A 20,986-nucleotide genomic window follows, 5' to 3' on the forward strand; every position below is an offset into this window, starting at 1 on the left:
TTTATGATGTGCAAATGTGTCTAACAAATGCAATGGCTCGTTAGTCTCCTCAACTCGTACTCGTCTTCTGCTTTATCCGGGAACAGGTTGCGAGGGCAGCAGACTCAGCAGAGACACCCAGACGTCCCTCTCCCCAGACACCTCCTTCAGTTCCTCCAGGGGGAGCCCCAGGCATTCCCAGGCCACCGGAGAGACATAGTCCCTCCAGCGTGTCCTGGGCCGTCCCCTGGGCCTCCTCCCGGTGGGACGTGCCTGGAACACCTCCCGAGGAAGGCGTCCAGAAGGCATCCGTTATAGATGCCCAAGCCACCTAAACTGGCTCCTCTCGATGTGGAGGAGCAGCAGCTCTACTCCGAGCCCTTCCCAGATGGCCGAGCTCCTCATCCTAACTCTGAGGATCATCCCGGCCACCCTATGGAGGTAGCTCATGTCAGCCACTTGTATCTGGGATCTCGTTCTTTCGGTCATGACCCAAAGTTCATGGCCATTGGGAGGGTAGAAACGTAGACCGACAGGTAAATCGAGAGCTTCGCTTTTTGGCTCAGCTCTCTCTTCACCACAATGGACCGGCACAGTGCCCACATTACTGCGGCAGCCGCACCGATCCGTCTGTCAATCTCCAGCTCCATTCTCCCTTCACTCTTGAACAAGACCCCGAGATACTTGAACTCCTCCACTTGAGGCAGGAACTCCCATCCAACCTGAAGAGGACAAGCCACCCTGTTCCGGTCAAGAACCATGGCCTCGGATTTGGAGGAGCTGATCTTCATTGCAGCCGCTTCACACTCGGCTGTGAACCGCCCCAGCACATGCTGTAGGTCTTGGCTAGAGGGGGCAAGCAGGACCACGTCATCTGCAAAAAGAAAAGACGAAATCCTGTGGTCCCCAAACCAGGCTCCCTCTGGCCCTTGGCTGCGCCTAGAAATCCTGTCCATAAAAGTTATGAACAGGACCGGTGGCAAGGGCAGCCCTGCCGGAGTCCAACATGCACCGGGAATGGGTCCGACTTAGTGCTGGCAATGAGGACCAAACTCCTGCTCTTAAAGGGCCCCCAATTCCATACTCCTGAAGCACCCCCCCACAGGGCATCACGAGGGACATAGTCAAATGCTTTTTCCAGGTCCACAAATCACATGTCGACCGGTTGGACAAACTCCCATGAACCCTCGAGTACCCTGTAGAGGGTATAGAGCTGCCCCAGTGTTCCACAGCCTGGATGAAAACCACACTGCTCCTCCTGAAGCCGAGGATCAACTATCAACTCTCCTCTCCAATACCCTGGCGTAGGCCTTACCAGGGAGGCTGAGGAGTGTGATCCCCCTGTAGTTGGAACACACCCTCCGGTCACCCTTCTTATGAAGGGGGACCACCACCCCAGTCTGCCAGTCCAGAGGCACTTTCCCCGACCACCACGCACTCAGGTTGGTGAAGCACATTTTCATTATGGAGGACAATAATCTGGAGAATACCAGCAAGTTCTCCACTACATTTGCTCAAATGAAATGAAGGTTTTGAAGCTGTTTGTCAAGTATGAACCATGTAGACCCATCAGGTCTTTAAGGACTTATTTACTCCGTCTTTACAACTTCTTTACTTCCCGGGACCAGAGCTAAACAAGGTGAGGCCGCATTTTTCGTTGCTTCTCAGCTCTGAAACAAACTGCCTGAAACGGTTTCTTTATATAAGGAGTAAAAACATGTTTGTCTACAGCAGCTTTTAATCAAATAATCTGACTAATGAACTGTTTCAAACATGTTTGTTTCTGTCATGGTGAAGTTAATGGAGGACCCAAACGTAGAATGTGGTCATGGAAATATGATATTCGTTTAATAAGGAACGTAAGAAAACTTACAAAAACTTAGAAACAGCGTTTGAAATGGAAATACAGCGAGCAAAAACCACTGACCATGGGACAGGTAAGCAAACAGGAGAAACCACATACCAAGAACAATGAAAACCAAACAGCGTATATATATACAAGCAGGTGAGGGTGATCAGGAGGAGATGAGGAACAGCTGAGACCAATGAAGAAACAGAGAGAGCGCTGAGGGAGAGTAAATGAGCAGACAGAGAAACACAAGGAGCAAATCCAGCAGAATGATATTAATACAAACATGTACATAAACACTAAAATTAACTATGAGGTAAAACATAAAACAATAAAATTACAAAGGCGCCGAACAGTAATAAACACAGGAACTATACCGAAGAATACAAATGTAAGAACCTAACAACAAGGAAATGATCAAAAATACACCAAAACATTAAAAGCACAAACACCTGGACATCTTCACAGGTTCTTTTACGCAATGCTTCTAACCTAACAGTCACGTTTTTGGACTGTGGGAAGTCAGGAGTACCCGGCGAGAACCCACACATGCGCAGGGAGAACATGCAAACTCCGTGTAGAAAGACCCCAGGCCAGGAGTCGAACCCAGGACCTTCTTGCAGCAAGGCAGCAGTGCTACCAACTGTGCCATTGTGCAGCTCACACCTTTGCAACCATTCGTTACCAATTTGTTTTCATAACAGAACTTCCATCTAAAATGTCCAATCCTATTCTTCTGTTAATTATGACTTTATAATCTTCAAAATTTTTATTCTAAGTCCCTGTAATAAGTTATCTACTGAAATAGTTAGGCTTTTGCTGTTTTTAGATGAAATCTGACTTTTGTTTCACCTGAAACTTTTGGCTGAGCGTTGTTAGACGCAAAGGGATATAAAGTAGACGAGACTGAAAGTTAAAGTGACAGTAAAAGAGAGGGAGAGACTGATGGGGAAATATTTTTAGCTTGGACAGACTGCATTCAGTTTCACTTGTCTCAACTACACAGAACCTGTTTCCGTTTGATTCCTCCTGAGAGTTACACGTAGGAACAACAGAGAGGAAGACGTTGACAGTGGATACCCAGATATAAGAGCAAATAGTGCCTGTATGAGGATCTTTCACTCATATTTATGTCATGCTATGACTCAGTGAAAGTAAAACTTTTCTGGTTCTTAATGACTGCAGCTCCCTGTGTTGTTGTTTTTTTTTTTTTTTGCATTGGATTAAAAGGAAAGTAAAGATACTCAACAACCACCCTGACATGTTGCTGTCGATCGGGGAGGCAGTTGCATCAACTAGTAGCAGCAGACATTAAGACTTACATCAGAAAATCTGGAAAAGGATTTGTTCTACTAATTCAGAAAATAGAATCATTAATGTGTAAGCTGCATTTCACAGCTCCATATATTTAAGGATGCAGCACTTTAGGACTGCCACACATCTTTAAAGACATCCAAATAGTGAATGGATTGGACTTTTACCACAAACACACACACACCTCTGGCCATCATTTAGGACATCTGAGAGATATACTTTTACTCCTCTTACCTCCTACAGAAGCTATATGATTATCTTAGTAAGTTAATCGTATCTGTCTTCTGTCTTACCAGGGAGGGAGTCTTTGCAAAGCTGCTGTGACTTGGCGACTTCATCAGTGATGTCGTCTTACTGATGTCAATCCACATTGATGTGTCAACATATTTTAATGATTGTTTTAATTTTCTTTAACTTTTTAACAAATGTTCTGTTTTCCTATAAACTAGTAGGTGAGAGGAGTCATCCTGTTGCACGCTGCACACACTTGTGTGTGTAGGTTATTTTTCCACACCTATCCTTGTGTCTAGCTGAGCTATCTCTATAGATGATAGACTTGATGCAGTTTATAACAACAACCTCTGGATTGTTCATGATATGAACTGAACTGACTGAAGAACATTTATATTATATCAATGTATTCAGCTTGAGGTTAGTAATGAGGTCAGTGAAGTCAAACAGTGATGATAAGGGGATATAAAATGAGTAATAAGAAATAGAACAGGGACAGTTTTCTATGTGTCTGTTTGACTAAAACGTTTCTCAGGGTTTGTATTAGAACATCATTTTTTCTGATTTTTCAGTTCATTGAATATAACTTGTGCTAGTAAATGGGACGGTGCCTGCGACAGTGAAAAATGTGTAGATTTATGGAATAAAGGGTCTGAGTCAAAGTGAAACAATATGAGTAATTCAGAACCTTTGAGTTTCATCTATGTGATTAATGTTTGCTCTTAGCCTGTTGTCTGAATGCAAACCTTCCCAGTTTTTATGGTCACAACTTTGTTTTCGCTGTATGGTGAGATTTAAGTTGCGCCAACATGTGGTTTAGACTAGCTGTGAACAATATGTGGTTAAGAAAAGGAAAAAAAAAGTACACTTTTCTTTTAATTTTAGAGTTGAAAATGTTAGTACTTAATAAAACAGATCTGGTCTTTAGCAGATTCTGAGAATGTTAAAGTCAAACCTCAACAGGATGCTAATTGGAAGGCCGGGAGACGCACGGGGAAGTCATTGGACGGTCGAGACGGCGAGGGTGAGTCTTTCATTCTGAATTTTCGTTTGAACTCCATTTTACCTTTTTGTGTTTGATGTGCTAAATAATGATTCATTCACTCACAAGGCAACTGAGAGTGAAAAAGAAGATAACAAAGCACTAATGTTCACATCCCCTCTGCATTTCTTGGATAAGTTACAAGGATTGGGCAGAGGCAGACACCCTGTCTACTTTTAAGGCTAGGCTTAAAACTTTCCTTTTTGACTAAGCTTATAGTTAGAGTGGCTTAGTTTATCCTGAGCTATCTCTGTAGTTATGCTGCTATAGGCTTAGGCTGCTGGAGGACTGAGCTTTTACTGTGACTAACTGTATGTGCTCTCTCTCATACTCTAAACTTTACAATTGGCTCAGAGTTGATCTGTTTTCCTAGATGAAGCCACTAAAGGAGCTACATCCATTAACATTTACATTTCCTTCCCATAGAAAGTACTCCTGGATCAGTGCTTCTGTGTTCTTCTTCTGTGTCCTTTTTCCTTCACTGCTCTGTTCTCTCAAACCCCCAGTCGGTGGTGGCAGATAGCCGCTCACACTGAACCTGGTCAGGTTTGGCCTAAACCGGCTCAGTTATGGTTGAGGTGCAAACATACCCTCCAATTCTGCTACCTCTGCAACCCCTTCTCTTTTCTATTGGTTATAATCAGTCTGACAGAGAGAGGTATCCCAATCCTTGTGGTTTTTAGTATAACAATGGCCACCAGTGGGCTCTAGATGGACAAACTTTATCAGTTTATTATTTTACTTAGTACCCTACACATAGCCCATTCTAAAATGTCCAATCTCTAACAATCAGTAGTTTATTCTAACCTCCCCAACAACCCCGCACCATTCCAGACCCTTTGTGAAGTGATTTGAGACGACATGTGTTGTGAATTGGCGCTATATGAATAAAACTGAAATGAATTAAAAGGTTTGCATGTAAGAGAAAGATGTTAAAATGAAGGTATTAAATGTATAAAGAATCTTATTTTTCAAATAGTTTATTATTCAGATTCTTTGATCAAAGTTGCTCTGAAGAAAATGTTATTAGTCCTGATTTAAAGGACGAATCTGTTTCTGCACATTTCAGGTTTTCAGAGAGTTTGTTCCAGAGCTGGGGAGCCTGGAACACTGAGTGAGCAGGTACCAGAAAACCTGAGGGTTCTACATGGTTCATACCTGACAAGCAGCTCAGAAAAGTATTCAGCACAAGACTATTTGTAGACCAGTAGCAGAATTTTCAACTATTAAGTGTGATATGATCCAGTTTGCTGGTGTTGGTTAGAAAAAGAAAACACAAGGAAACAGCTGTAACAACTCACCTGTTTAAACTATTAACACCTATGTTGCATTTTAAACATTTGGGTCCTGACACAAAAAAATGGAATATGCACCAGCATCCCTGAATTTTAAAGCTTTTGCTTTTCAATTGAAGCAAACAAAAAAAAATAAAGAGGTTAGTAGTTGCTCTCTGTATAGAGTGAGCCATGTTTGTTAAATCTTGTGGTATCAAAGAAAACAACATGGCACCTTCCTTTAAATAATAATTTATGTTAAACCAAATGTTTTCACATAAAATAATCTGGTTAATTATTGACAAAAAGTAGCCCGAATCCCTTCAGACAGCAGAGACAATTAGAACTGCGGTCGTTATTGATCATTTTTACTCAGACATAAAACACACAGAAACACGTAGAAACCTAGGGGCATCACTAGTTTGGTAACTTTTAAATCTTATTTGTTTCTTTGTTATTTCAACAAATATTTAAAAATCACCCTCATGGCACAACTTTGAGTCAGGAGCCCGGTCAGAACAGATACTTTCGCTACTTTAGCACACTTTAAACTCCACTTTCCACTCAGACATCTTTGGGGAGATTTACATGAGTTTTTTGCACTAGGTAGGCAAACAGATATCCTGCTGGGGTGGTGTATATGTCCCACTATTGCCTGTTGATGCATACACCACACATACCAAAGTAGCAGTTTGCAGCCATCTTGTGGTCAAAGTTATGCTCAATTATGCCTAGTTTTCTGTGTATGCTTGCTTATTTATGTTGTCAGCTAAATATCTAGATTTCTATCTATTGTCAAATTAACAATTTACACAAAATTTAGAATGACAGTAAAAACACAATAATCAATCAATCAATGTTTTGTTTTGCAGTATTTGTAAATGAATTCGGGCATGAGATGGTTAGAAGTAGCAGGAGAAGGCCTAGAACATGAAACTGGAAAAAATTGGATTTGGACAGGGTGATGAGTAAAACCATGAGGGAATAATCATGGAACGGAGCTTAAAAATACAAATGGGAGCCAGAAAATCCCTTCAGAGTTCAGAAATAATTTTTTGCATTGTGACTTCAATGACTTACAAGATGAGCTTAGAGTCTTAGCATGTAAAGGCACCAAATATAGAGGACAGGATAAAGAACAGAATAGTAAAACCAGATTAAATCAGATGTGTTTGAAAGGACTAACAGCAGGAAGGAGATCTGAAAGGTAGGTGGAGATGACTAAAACAGGCCTGTGAGGGTGGAAGGAAGGATGGTGGAGGAGGTAGAAGGCGATGACATGTGTTTAACTCATTGTAATGACACTCCTGGCAGGCTGTGTGGAATATCTGTTGTCTGTTGCAAGCTGCATGATGACTCATTCTGAGACAGTGACACAGAATATCTTCAGCATTCTTCCACCTTCAGTCGACTCACCTGAAGTTGGAGACGTCCTCCCAGCTCTGCAGCTTGCAGCAACTTAGACATCACATTTCTTCCTGCTTGGTTTATTTTAGCTTTAGACTCATTTGAGTTCTAACAGTTTGTGGTATAAAACCACTGTGCTGGGGGGAAACTATAGTGACAACCAGAGGGGTTGTTTTTTTTTTTTTTTTCACCAAATAGTAGGCATGTGTTTCATTCACCTTTCATTTCTGTAAAAATGGGGTTTGGATGGCAGGGACCTTAATAACCTTCTTAGTTTCACTTTATCAATGTCTTCTGTCTGAAAACATGCCACACAGCTTTTATCTGGACTGAGCAGAAAATGTGCTGCTATTCGGTTCTAAAACTGGAATTAAAGTTAAACATTTACAAGGACCACAACAAGTCTGTAGAAAGCAGAGAACCAAAACCTCGAAGACAGCTTGATTAATATCAATGTGCAGAAAACAACACCTGTATTTTGATTTATTTGAGAATTAAATATTGTAGAGAATAGTGGTAAAAAATTATGAAATGTCAATATATTTGTAGAATACTGGTGGATGGAAACATGCAGTTTAATCTAAAAGGATAAACATTGAAGCTGTTGAATAGGATGAGCGCAGCAACGAGGCACAGATGAAGTTCACTTTGCTTTATGTAGGTTCAGTGAAGTGTGTTTAAAGGTTTAGCCATTTTTTCAGCCATTTATTTTTGTTTATTCTGATTTGTATGAGTCCTTTACTTGGTGAAGCTGATGCTAAGTCACTTGCCATTAAAGAGTAAATGCATCAAATACAGGGAAACAGAGATTAAATTAATATCTTAATATCAAACATAGTTAAACCACAGCAGTGTTTATGAGTGAGTGGTCAGATTGCATATAACATGCTTGACTGTTACTTTATGGCAACGCAACAGGTTTAGTTAAGACTATGCAGTTAGCTTTTTGTATTAGATCGGATAACTGATTGTGTACTGATAAAGTTAAAAAGCTGAAATTATTGATTATAAATGCTTGTTAAAAGGACAAATGTTCCAGAGTTTTCTGTGCTTATTTAATGGTAATTGCAGAGATACAAAAACAATTGTCTTCTTGACATTAAGCAAATGATCTCTCAACTCAATTCTTGGCAAAAGAATAGCTTTATTTATTAGTGTCACAGCAGCTCATAAGTGGTACAGAAACACGCATGAAGGATAAAGCTGCGATCATTATGGAAGTTGTGGGTTCTGCAAGCCAACAGGAATGAGAGCCTGTTTGATCCGAAGCTGGTTAAGAGGGAGCAGCTCCAGGAACTGGAGCTGTGTGATTTAACATCTTTTGTTCTCCGGTCAGTGCTCCTCTGCACAGTGGACATGAATCAATGGAAGGGATGGAAGAATAGCAGGATCCAGCCCTCCCAGCTAGAACAAGTCATGTGTCAGCAATCCCACTATATATATCCCCAATTACCAGGCTGTGAGTGCACAAAGGGAATCTTCATCCCACACACACACACACACACACACACACACACACACACACACAAAAAAGACAACACACCCAAGCAGCCCATTTTAATGGAACGAGTTCACTTGGTGAGGTAGAGAACAACATGGTGCAATTATTAAAGTTTTCTCCAAGCAGTTCTGCTGCACTGTTATTAAGCCTGTTCTTGACTCACTGTTCAAACACCACTCACGGCACATCATTAAAAAGCTTAACTTATAACACTCTTCTTCTGATCTCATCAGCAGACAAATTTTGGTACTTTCCCATACAATTGTCTAGGTCTCAGGTTAAATGGAAATATCATGAAATATCCTAGTCCATGCTCAGACATTTTTATTTCTTAAGACATGAAACTCTCTTTTTGACATATCTGGGACATATTCAGTTCTCATTTAACTTTCAAGTTACAGTTCTCTGCAGATCTGGCGGATAAGTCGAACTGAAAACCAATAACTAGTCACCATGAGTGAGTTTACGTGAGGGGAAAGCACTTCATCAGTCAGGTCTTTATGTTACAAAAGCCAGACACAATCTAATCATGCAATGTTAGAAAAAGATTCAAAGATTCCATAAAAAGAGAGCTAAGTTGCTTGTGCAAAAAAAACCAAAAAACTGCACGTGCAATTGTGGGTGCGTTGCAGCTGGTCTACAAAGATTGTGTGGATAACAATGGATAAGAGGTGCAAAAGTTTATTTAATTCCACTTGAATGTGTTTCATTTTGGTTTAGTTGCATAAAGATTGTCTGCAGTCCTGCTGCAAACATGCAGCAGACAACTAGAACCTTCGCCACCTTTTCTGGGCTGTATAAAAGCGCTCCTCCAGTGCATCCAAACATGACAGTGTGTGCTGGATTTATAATGCTGCAGCTACAAAATGGTATTGCTGAATAGACAGTCAAAATATGTTGACATGTGCACAGAGGGTTCTCTCTCTACTTTGTCATTGTATCTATGCCTCCTTCTCATCACAGTAACCACAGACATTTTTGTGTGCCAGTTTGTACCTGCCTTTCAAACCTGCTAAATATGGATGCAGAACAGCAACAGGTTTGATAAATCGTGAGGTAAGGGATTACACCTTTGCATATCCTCCTCACATGAATTTGCATGTTTGGGTCTTTATCTTATGTTTTGCATATTCATGCAAAAGTCTGCGCCTGCTGGTCCATTAATTGTACGCAATACACGCAATGCAATGCAGTTCGCACGTGTTTTTATAACACAAACCTCAGTGCTGTCCTTTTTGAAAAAGAGGGTTGTACAAAATATTAATAACATGCATAGCAAGTGTGAAACAAGTAATTTAAATTATTTTTCTCCCAGTGAATAAATATACTGAAACAAAGGACTGATGTTTCCAAATGTTTCGGTGTCAGATGATGCTGCTGCAGTAAAAAATAATTTATCTGAAGGCTTTTTGCACATCTTTACGAGGGGTGCCAACAACTATGTCTTTTCCTTAACTCTTTCAGCCTTTTAAGGTTGACCTGCCAGATTTAGTCTCAGGTTGACCTGAACAGGGCATTAGGATGGAAGGGGCAAATTCATGTTTAGTCTCCTTTTAAATGCTGTACACCGATGAGTTATTTTGGTCCAGTTTTATGAGACCATGTACGTTTACAGACACAGACCCTCTTAACAGGACTCCACAAGTAGTTTTTATAGTTTTTTCTATGCATAAATAAATTATCTAACTGCTCAATAAATGATCCATCACAAGGTCCATCCTAGATCAGTCCAAACTAAAACATTGCCCCTAGAAATTTGTTAAAAGTTGCTTGAACAGCTATCATGGAAAATAAATAGAAAGTGCTGCCGTCACAAAAACTTAATAGAATTATTTGGCCATGTAACTGAGCAGTAAACCAGGCACTGAGGTTCTCCTTTTGATACCATTATTACCATCAAACATCTAGTTCGGAGCATGTTTACTGTGTAGACTAGCAGCAGCTAAAAACTAAATGTAAAAGCCTCAGCAAGGTTTGAAAGTATACCCACAGTTCCATATAAAGAGTTATGCAAACCTTTGGAAGCATGTAAGAATTAATATGTGCAGTGCTGACTCCTGAGTGAAGCATTTGGGATAATTTTAAATATGAAATAGGAAAAGGCTGCAGAGGAAGAATTACCATATGTTCTCATGATGAGGCCGAAGCACATTAAGTTTGATGAATAAATCATTTTCTTTGAATTTATGGCTACAACAACCTTGATTTGCATAAAGAATCTGCTTCTTTCACTTTGATTTTTTAAAATTATAAGTCACATAATATTTGCTCCACAACAATGTTTTGTTTAATTTTTCCAAACTTTCTGTGAGCTCCTTATTTCCTCTGCATTTCATGTCAAGACCAGTATACATACGGGTCCAGTGCTACCTGTTACAGTTTCCATCTTTGATTGTTGTGCATTTCAACTTTTCAAAATGCTTTCTTCTCCCTGATGGCACACAGCAGCCTTAGGAAAAGGGATCACTAAACAATGCTCCCTTTGAAACTAAAACTTACTAAATTCACAGAAATAACAGATGCACAAAAATGTTGCATGTATGTGGGCCATGCTGAGTTCTTTGTAGAGTCCATTCAAACTTCCCCTCTGTTAACACAAATGGCTCAATCATACTAAATGAACAGTTCTTTCTTAGTTCTTTGAACAGAAGTAACAGAAGTGGTTTGGAAGAAGCAGTGGCAGCCGTTATGTAGCTAGATTCAAATTAGAGTCAAAGGTTAACAGCAAATTTCTTCCTCACATATATATATATATATATATATATATATATATATATATATATATATATATATATATATATACAGGGGTTGGACAATGAAACTGAAACACCTGGTTTTAGACCACAATAATTTATTAGTATGGTGTAGGGCCTCCTTTTGCAGCCAATACAGCGTCAATTTGTCTTGGGAATGACATATACAAGTCCTGCACAGTGGTCAGATGGATTTTAAGCCATTCTTCCTGGAGGATAGTGGCCAGGTCACTACGTGATACTGGTGGAGGAAAATGTTTCCTGACTCGCTCCTCCAAAACACCTCAAAGTGGCTCAATAATATTTAGATCTGGAGACTGTGCAGGCCATGGGAGATGTTCAACTTCACTTTCATGTTCATCAAACCAATCTTTCACCAGTCTTGCTGTGTGTATTGGTGCATTGTCATCCTGATACACGGCACCGCCTTCAGGATACAATGTTTGAACCATTGGATGCACATGGTCCTCAAGAATGGTTCGGTAGTCCTTGGCAGTGACGCGCCCATCTAGCACAAGTATTGGGCCAAGGGAATGCCATGATATGGCAGCCCAAACCATCACTGATCCACCCCCATGCTTCACTCTGGGCATGCAACAGTCTGGGTGGTACGCTTCTTTGGGGCTTCTCCACACCGTAACTCTCCCGGATGTGGGGAAAACAGTAAAGGTGGACTCATCAGAGAACAATACATGTTTCACATTGTCCACAGCCCAAGATTTGCGCTCCTTGCACCATTGAAAACGACGTTTGGCATTGGCATGAGTGACCAAAGGTTTGGCTATAGCAGCCCGGCCGTGTATATTGACCCTGTGGAGCTCCTGACGGACAGTTCTGGTGGAAACAGGAGAGTTGAGGTGCACATTTAATTCTGCTGTGATTTGGGAAGCTGTGGTTTTATGTTTTTTGGATACAATCTGGGTTAGCACCCGAACATCCCTTTCAGACAGCTTCCTCTTCCATCCACAGTTAATCCTGTTGGATGTGGTTGGTCCTTCTTGGTGGTATGCTGACATTACCCTGGATACCGTGGCTCTTGATACATCACAAAGACTTGCTGTCTTGGTCACAGATGCGCCAGCAAGACGTGCACCAACAATTTCTCCTCTTTTGAACTCTGGTATGTCACCCATAATGTTGTGTGCATTTCAATATTTTGAGCAAAACTGTGCTCTTACCCTGCTAATTGAACCTTCACACTCTGCTCTTACTGGTGCAATGTGCAATCAATGAAGACTGGCTACCAGGCTGGTCCAATTTAGCCATGAAACCTCCCACACTAAAATGACAGGTGTTTCAGTTTCATTGTCCAACCCCTGTATATATATAATGTATATATATATAGTATTTCAGGTGACGACCTCTTGCAGCTCATCAACAGAATACCAAGAGTGTGCGGAGCAGTAATCAAAGCAAAAGGTGGCTACTTTGACGAACCTAGAATATAAGACATATTTTCAGTTGTTTCACACTTTTTTGTTCAGTATATAATTCCACATGTGTTAATTCATAGTTTTGATGCCTTCAGTGTGAAGCTACAATATTCATAGTCATGAAAATAAAGAAAACTCTTTGAATGAGAAGGTGTGTCCATATTTTTGGTCTGTACTGTATATATATATATATACACATGCTATATTGCCAAAAGTATGGGCTCTAACCACCAAATCGATTAGTTCTGTTGTTTCGATCACTTCCATTGCTGCTGGTGTGGAGAAACTTGACTGGCTTGCACAGAATCCTGACCTCGACCTTCTTGAATACCTTTGGGATGAAGTAGAGTGAAGGCTGCTGTTCTGATTTTCTCTTCTGATAGTACAAGCAACAGCGGGTCCATCAACAAATTGGATCCTATAGATTAAATATTGGATGTCATCAAAGCTCATGTACATGTAGACGTAGACCAAAATACTTTTGGCAATATGGTGTATTTTTCTATATTGCCAATATTTTACAGCAAGTGATATATTTTGCTGAGGACAGTCAGCTATATTCATCCACACAGCATCATAGCGTGTCTTGCAGACATAAAAATCAGCAGCTTTAAATTTTGGACAAGACAAAAGGTGTTTGAAGAAAAAATGTGATTTTATGGCCTTAGCTTGGCCTCTAGCACTAATGTTAAGAACCTTGGAGTTGATTGCATATTCTAAAATGGATATTTCTTCCTGTTAAATAGAAGAGGTACCTTTCCACTGCTGCCACATGCTTACCCAGGAGAAGAGGTTGCTGCAAAACTGACTCAAAGGAATCAGCTGGCCAGCAGTCAGTTGGTATTATAAACTGAATTTGACAGCCTTGTCTTAGAACTGGGATCAAACTGGAATATATTTCACTAGAATAGGATGTGAGTCTTTCTATCCTTGAAATGGTTTGGGTTTGATTTGATAAAATAATCCTAATTATAAATTGGACTCGTACGTCTTGGAAAGTGGCTTGAGATGACAGTGGATATGAAAACCAAATGTTATTGAATGAATGATAATCACCATCAAGTCTGGAGATTGGTCTGATTTTGTTTTTTTGTTCAGGTTTGCATTTAACATTATCACTCCATTGCTGAGCTTTTAGTCAGCTCCATCTATATCTACTTATACTGCAATATTTCCGGGCATCCATGTACAGACTGAATGGTAAAACCATGAACGCAACAGTAGTTGAATATAGATATTGTTTTAGTTGTTTTAGATGTTTTTCATAACAACTGCCAAATTACGAACAGAAGACACATGAAAACTTGGTTCTTTTCCATTGAAGCATCAATTTACTCCATTTACTACCATATCAAAGCTACTGAAATCTGGCAAAAAACCAACTTTCTGGAAACTGGAGTTCTTTGTCTTTCTTTTCTCCTTTTTTATGTCAGAGATGACAGCAAATATAACAGCTTTTATTACAGGGACATTTTGACATTGTTTAACCAGAAAAATAAAAGGATTCTGCATCTTTTTATTTTAGACATGTTTATGATTTTTAACATTCAATTTATTGAGCATGCGTTTATGGTTATCCCACTTGTATCTCTAGTCCTATGATAGAGATGGATGGATTGATGGATGGATGGATGGATGGATGGATGGATGGATGGATGGATGGATGGAAACACCTTTAACGTGGGTGTTGTCATTTGAAATAATCCTAAATGATGGACCTCTGTCCAGATTCAGACGTAAATTAAATCTTATCCAGACCTAGATTGATATTTAGATTTACTGAAAACATTTGCTTTTGTTGCTTGTTCTGTTGTTTTGTTTTCTTCTCCACGAGACCGTTTTGCAATTGTTGCAGTAATAAGAACAGCAGCAGGTGGTGGTTCCTCTGCAGAGCATAGACCCCCTGCAGAGAAATGGAGACATAAATGCCTGAGAAAAGAACCATACGTTAGTAAAGAAATATCTGCATGGCTGTCTCTGAATAAGGCAGACCTAAGAGAAGAAATGAATATTTTCTTGGGCTGGAGTGTTTTCTATGTGTACAAAACATTTTAGTTTTATGCTCAAAGACTGTCGTATCAAACCTTGCAATGGAAGAAATTACTACAAAATAAAAAAAAGATTTTGATTTAATGTAAACTTTAAGCACATTATTTTAAGGAGTTTTGTGTCAAAAGAAATCAATTCCTTTCAAATAAAAACTTAATAGAGTTGCAGCATTTTAAAGGTAGGCAAGTTCAATTTGTTCTGAAGTAATAAATCTGTAGAGAACTGATGGTACTTAAAACCATGACCTAACAGTCTATTATGCTGTAAAAAATAATCATAAAGAGGATCAACCTGTTTGTACATCCAGGTCCCTCCATAGCAACATACCTACATTAAATCAAAATGTGCATGACTGTAATAGGTCAATATTTGCTGAGATTATTAGATGTAAAACATTCGAAGAACAAAGTTGTCGTGGTACGACATTTTGGACTTTGTTGTGGTCTTGTGTTTTTGACTTTTCATTTAGTTTGGGTTTTTGTCTAGTTCCTTTAGTGGTTGCTTTCCTATTACTTGTTATAGTTTTCTTATGATTATGGTTATTATTATATTTGTTGTTGTTGTTCTAGTTCTCTTGTCTTCCTTGTATTCTCCAGTTTAGTTTTCTCATTTAGTACCTCTGTGTTTATTTATGGTTTGGTATTTTGTTCACTTTGCACTCTTCTAGTTTACTAGTTTATTTTCTCTGTTCCTCCTCGTCTTGGTTCCCCTTCTGTGGTTTATTCTATTCTGTGTTAGTTCCCTTTATTCTGTTCTTTCTAGCATAGTTTCTTATGTTTAGTTTCTTTAGTTCTAGTTCTCCTTCTTGATAGGTTAGCTTTAGTTATTATTTAATTTTATTTTAGTTCTTTGTCTCCTTTCTAGTTAATTCAGTCATTGTGGCTTTCGGTTTTCTTACTTTTGTAATCGGGGTCTCTTTATGGGTTCTTTCTTTATTCTTAGGTTGCCAGGTCTTAGGTTGTTGTTCTTCTGTATCCCTCCAGTTTCCTTTAGTTCATGATTATTCTAGTTTTCTTATGCTTCATTTGGTTATTTATCTTTGTCTATAGGTTTTTAGGTCTGTGTGTCTTTATTGTTTATTAGTCCCTTCACCATGTTTAAGTCTATGTATTAGTTCCACTTGTTCCTCCTGCCTCCATGTCACACCTGTTCTTAGTTCCTTTGATTACCTGATAATACCTCCCTCGGTATTAGTTGGTCTGTGTAGTTAGTTCCTCGCTGGTTCCTTCTGTTCACTACCCCATTCACTACCCTCGCCTAAGTACGGTGTCTACTATGTTCCTGCAGAGTAAACTTTGTAAGTTTTTGGATTTTCGTCTTGTGTTTGTACCTGCAGTATTTTTGCTACGTTTTGAATTATTCTTTGAGTATAGAAGAAAACTCCTTTAAACATGCTGCTGCCTAGCTCTTGTCTGCGCTTTGGTCAATCTAAACATCAGAACATGACAAAAGTGAACAGCTGTTTTGTAAACTTTAAGTATTTTAGGTATTCTGAACCTTGTTTCAACAGACTTTACAGAATTTTAATTAATGACCCCTGAGATAAATAACCTCATCTAATAATGAATCATCCTAAAACTTCTTCAATTATAAACAGTTTGATGGCGTTATGACTTCTCTTGAGTGTGGTATGTCATTTGTATCTTTGTGCTCTTGTTTTTACACTGAACTGTTCCACAAACGCCACAAAAAGCTAAACATTACATCTCATCCAGCTTTGCTCCCCAAGTTTAGCTTAAAGTTTGAGGAAAAACAAGTAAGCCCTGCAATAAATAAAAACTGTTGCTTTTATTTAACATCATTGATGCATCTTTTATATCCAAATTAGGCTATCGGCTAATCATTCACCACTTTTAAACTGATGACCGGAAGAGTTAATAATAAAGTTTATCTCCAAGTACATCACTAAAATATAACAGGTCTATCATTCACTCAACACTTACTAATTAGTCTCAGTAATAACCCTGTAATGCAGTTTTAATTATAGGTGGATGCATTTTAAACCAATTAGAAGGAAAATCTAGTTAAGAAGAAGCTGAATCCTCAACCAGCTCATGAAGTTCAGCTTCTGAGAAAACTACGTGTTGTCATTGCAGAAAAGCAGTTTTGTTGCTTAGAAATCAGGGTAATTTAGCCCGTCTCTGGGTGGAATAACGGGTCTGTTGTTATAAAAATTGTTAAAAACCACCCCACAATTCCTTCAAATGCATTGTGTGCCTTTGTTGAAAAGAAAAAAACAATTACTCATCAAAGGCAGCAACAGTTACAAACTCCAGGGAGTTGTGTCGGTGTCCACGTCTTAGCCAGGAATTAAGCAAGTAATCTCTGAATTACCAAACTATCAAGTCTTCATTCTGTTTTTGTGCAATTGTTACAACATAACAACTATGTGATCTTGCTGATCATAAGTGATTTTTGTTAAAATATTCATTGTATAGTTGTGACAGAACGTTTTGGTACAAAAATATCTGCAGAAGAAACACTTAGGGCTTGTTAGTAATAAGTTTTAGTTTAAATCTGTTTGCAAATCTGTATTCTATTTTAGGTGCTTAAAAGGTTATTTTCCTGAACAGAAACAGTACATGACTTTCATAGTACAAGTGAAGCAAAATTCTACATGTTTTTCTCAGTCAATGATTTCTAAGATGGAAGCAAATGCAGCCTTCGGTTCAAATTCAGCTAAATCTGCTGCAAAATTAGAATATTTAAAAGTGTATATCTCCCACAGTTTTTTATTTAGATGTAGCCCTTTACTTTGACTGGGTCATTCAAACACATGAACTTGCTGTGATCTTAATCACTAAGTCTTTTTCAGCCTCTAACAGGTTTTCTTGCGCGACTGTCCTGTATTTAACTCTGTTTAGATTCCCATCAACACTAACCACCTTCCCCCACTGAAGTAAAACATTTCTACAGCATGATGCTGCCACCACCATGTTTCATAGTAAGGATTATGTGTTAATGGTGACGTGCAGTGGGATGCAGGCCAAACAGTTCAGCTTCGGTCTCATCTGACCGGAGCACCATCTACTTGTTTGCTGTGTCTCCTACATGGCTTGTGGCAAATTTGACTTTCTTCTTGGCACTCTTCCATAAAGACCAGATTTGTGGAGTACTTGACAAACAGTTGTCCTGTTAAAAGATAATCCTACTATAGCTGTGAATCTCTGCAACTCCTCCCAAATCACCACTGGCTGCTCCTTTTAATAATGCTCTTCTTGTTGGCCTGTCAGGTTAGGTGAACAGGCATATCTTGGTAGGTTTGGAGTTCTGTTATACTTCTGCTCTGGAAGATGTTCAAAACTTGGGATAGGGTTAGGGTTAGTTTTTTGACTAATCCTATTATGATTCATGGGTGTTTCTGTTTTTGGTTCTCACTTGTTTTTGTAACTAGATTATATATAAAGTGTATTTCATACATTTTTTTTCTTTTGTTTGTGTTGAGTTTTTTCTGTTTGGTTTGCATTATTATGTTAGTGTTTGTCTTTAGCTTTTGGTTTAGTAACATTTTGTGTACTGTTACATGAGATCCCCCTGTGTTTATTTTTTCCCTCATTCAGGTTGTTCTCCAGCAACTTAACCTTGTCCTAATTAGTCACACTTGGTTCCCATGCCCTTCATCAACCCTCCCAGCAGTTAAAACTATCCTGGCTTCCCAGGTTGCTTCATGTTGTCTGCTCTACATTGGGATCCATCTACTGCAATAATAATAATAAGCCATACTTTCAACCTCTTCATAACTTTCTCCCTGCCCTGTCTGCTGTGTTCCTTGATCTTTGTGATGCTGTTTGTTCACTCATTTGTTTCTCTAACAAACCTCTGAGGCCTTAACAAAACAGCTGCATTTATACTGAGATTAAATTACATGCAGGATGACTCTAGTTACTAATTAGGAGACCTGTGAGGAGAAGGAGCAAGGTTACGTTGGGTTTTATGTTGGAATATTAGATTAAAGGGGACAGAATTTTTATACCTTTCACATATTTCCATATTATTATTTGCAAAATATTTTGTAAGCCATGTATCATTTTGTTCTTTGTTTTATCTTTGTTTTTCATATAAAAGAATAAGATTCACTTGTTGTGCATGGTTGAATTATAAAAATATGTCTACTTTAATATATCTTTGTGTCCATACCTGCTAGAAATAATATGGTAATTAAAAAGCATGATAAACTTAAAGTTACTTGAACTACCCGGCTGTGTTACAAACTCTGAAAATTTGCTATGCATGCTGACCTGCTGCTAAAGGTCCAACTCTGAAAGCACAATTTAATCATTCAAAACACCACCCCTGAAAAAATCTAGAAACCACATTTGGGTATATTTGTTGTAGTTAATGAATGAACAGAGCTAATAGGAAAGCAGCCAGCTGAGCTGCAAGGTGCCTGAACTCCTTTACTTTGCACAATATTGTCATCAGACATGTAGCATTACATTTTCTTTAACTGACTGAACAGAAGTTTTCTTAGTTCAGCATCAACTCTGAATAAATCAGAATTTACATTAAATGCATGTAAAAGCCTGATTAAGCAAGGCATCACTCTGCACCTGCTCCAATTTTATGAAATGCTTCACATGTTGCAAGTATCATCAGATCAGCAGTACACCATTTTCACCATGTCAGGCATGTTGATACCTGGCAGTGTTGCCATGGCAAAGTGAATAATGAGACCCGGGCTCAGTGATTACCACAGAACTAATTAAAGTGCCAGGAGGGATGCAGACACCAACACACAGTCAAACACATATTTTGACACATAAAACAAACATGCATGGGGCACAGGCTGGCAGTCTTAAAAAAATGTAATCAACCCTGAGCTACTATGACAAAAAGTTAATACGATCTGCAGATCCAGAGAAATATACTCAAAACACAAGGACTAGATTAAGTGTTAAAGTTCATGTCTGTCATTCCAGAAAATACTTGCAAAGAACTTCAATTAGAAACTTATAAAACCTGAAAGCCTTTAACATATCCAATTACAATTAGATATCTCCTCTGATTTAAGTGTCCTTTTTCTCATGCTTCCTTGATAACACTAAACCTACCCTGATGTCCAGGTGTAACATCGCTTTGGACTGGTAAACAAACCTGGAGTCTTAGCATCATCAAATAACAATTAAAGTTGTTTTTTTTTCAGTTTTCCAAGCTGATGTTTCATAATGCTTGAAACTAGAATCTACATATTATTTATTACCAAAAACATGTATAAATCTTCTTTACTTAGTGTAATTTACTCTGAATGCTCAAAATGTCTGTGAAGGTCAAGCGATTTATTTTTTACCAGTATGCCATACTGCCACTGAAGTCATCAGAAGGAAAACAAACACGTGCTTATTGTTGTGGTAAAAAGCTGCTGTTAATATGCATGGCCAGGCACCACGTTCAGTCTGCAGAGTGAGTGTGTGTTGGCAGGATGTCAGCACCTCATCTATTTTCTAATATCTCCTCTGTGCCAGCTGTTAGAGGGACACTGTGATGAAACACATTTTAGTCCTAAAACTTACTCTTTTCCCTCCTCTCTTACAACTTGTGTAGTGTTTATGCTCCCATCTAATTTAGGGGTTTAGGTTCCAATTTGAATAGAGATTATTGCCATTTGCACAGTTGCAGAGTGGGCTGAGTTATAGTGCAAGGTAATTTGTTCCCTCCATAATGTCTTGTGCTACAGGTCTAGGAAGATGTTCTTGAGGAAATGAGCTGTGCGGCCCCAATGTTCACTGGCCAGCAGCCTGAGTCCACCCACTGCAACAGAGAATGAGCTGGATAATGCTTGTCCCTAAGGATGCTATGTGTTTTCTGCCAGTACCTCTAGAAGATCTTGAAAATAAAAACACACCTCCACATTTAGTCCTATTTCTAATGGCCAAAACAACAAAAGCTTATCACTTCAGGTCTTCCATGATTAGACATTTCATACTGTCAAAGAATGAGAAATCAGCCAAGATGACAAGTGGAGAACATGCCCAGGTTTGGTCATCCAAACACATTCACCTTGAAAGCAGACCCCAAGACAGCAAAATAGATATCCATGCAAAAAACCTAAAATGAAACTAACAGGAATAAATTCAAACTCGCCAACACCTTTAGAACATGAGCTGGATGGAAAACTGTTACAGGACCCTGGTGAAATAGTAGAAGCTTTAAACAA

Source organism: Girardinichthys multiradiatus, chromosome 19 (genome assembly GCF_021462225.1).
Source record: "Girardinichthys multiradiatus isolate DD_20200921_A chromosome 19, DD_fGirMul_XY1, whole genome shotgun sequence".
NCBI classification, from domain to species: Eukaryota; Metazoa; Chordata; class Actinopteri; order Cyprinodontiformes; family Goodeidae; genus Girardinichthys; species Girardinichthys multiradiatus.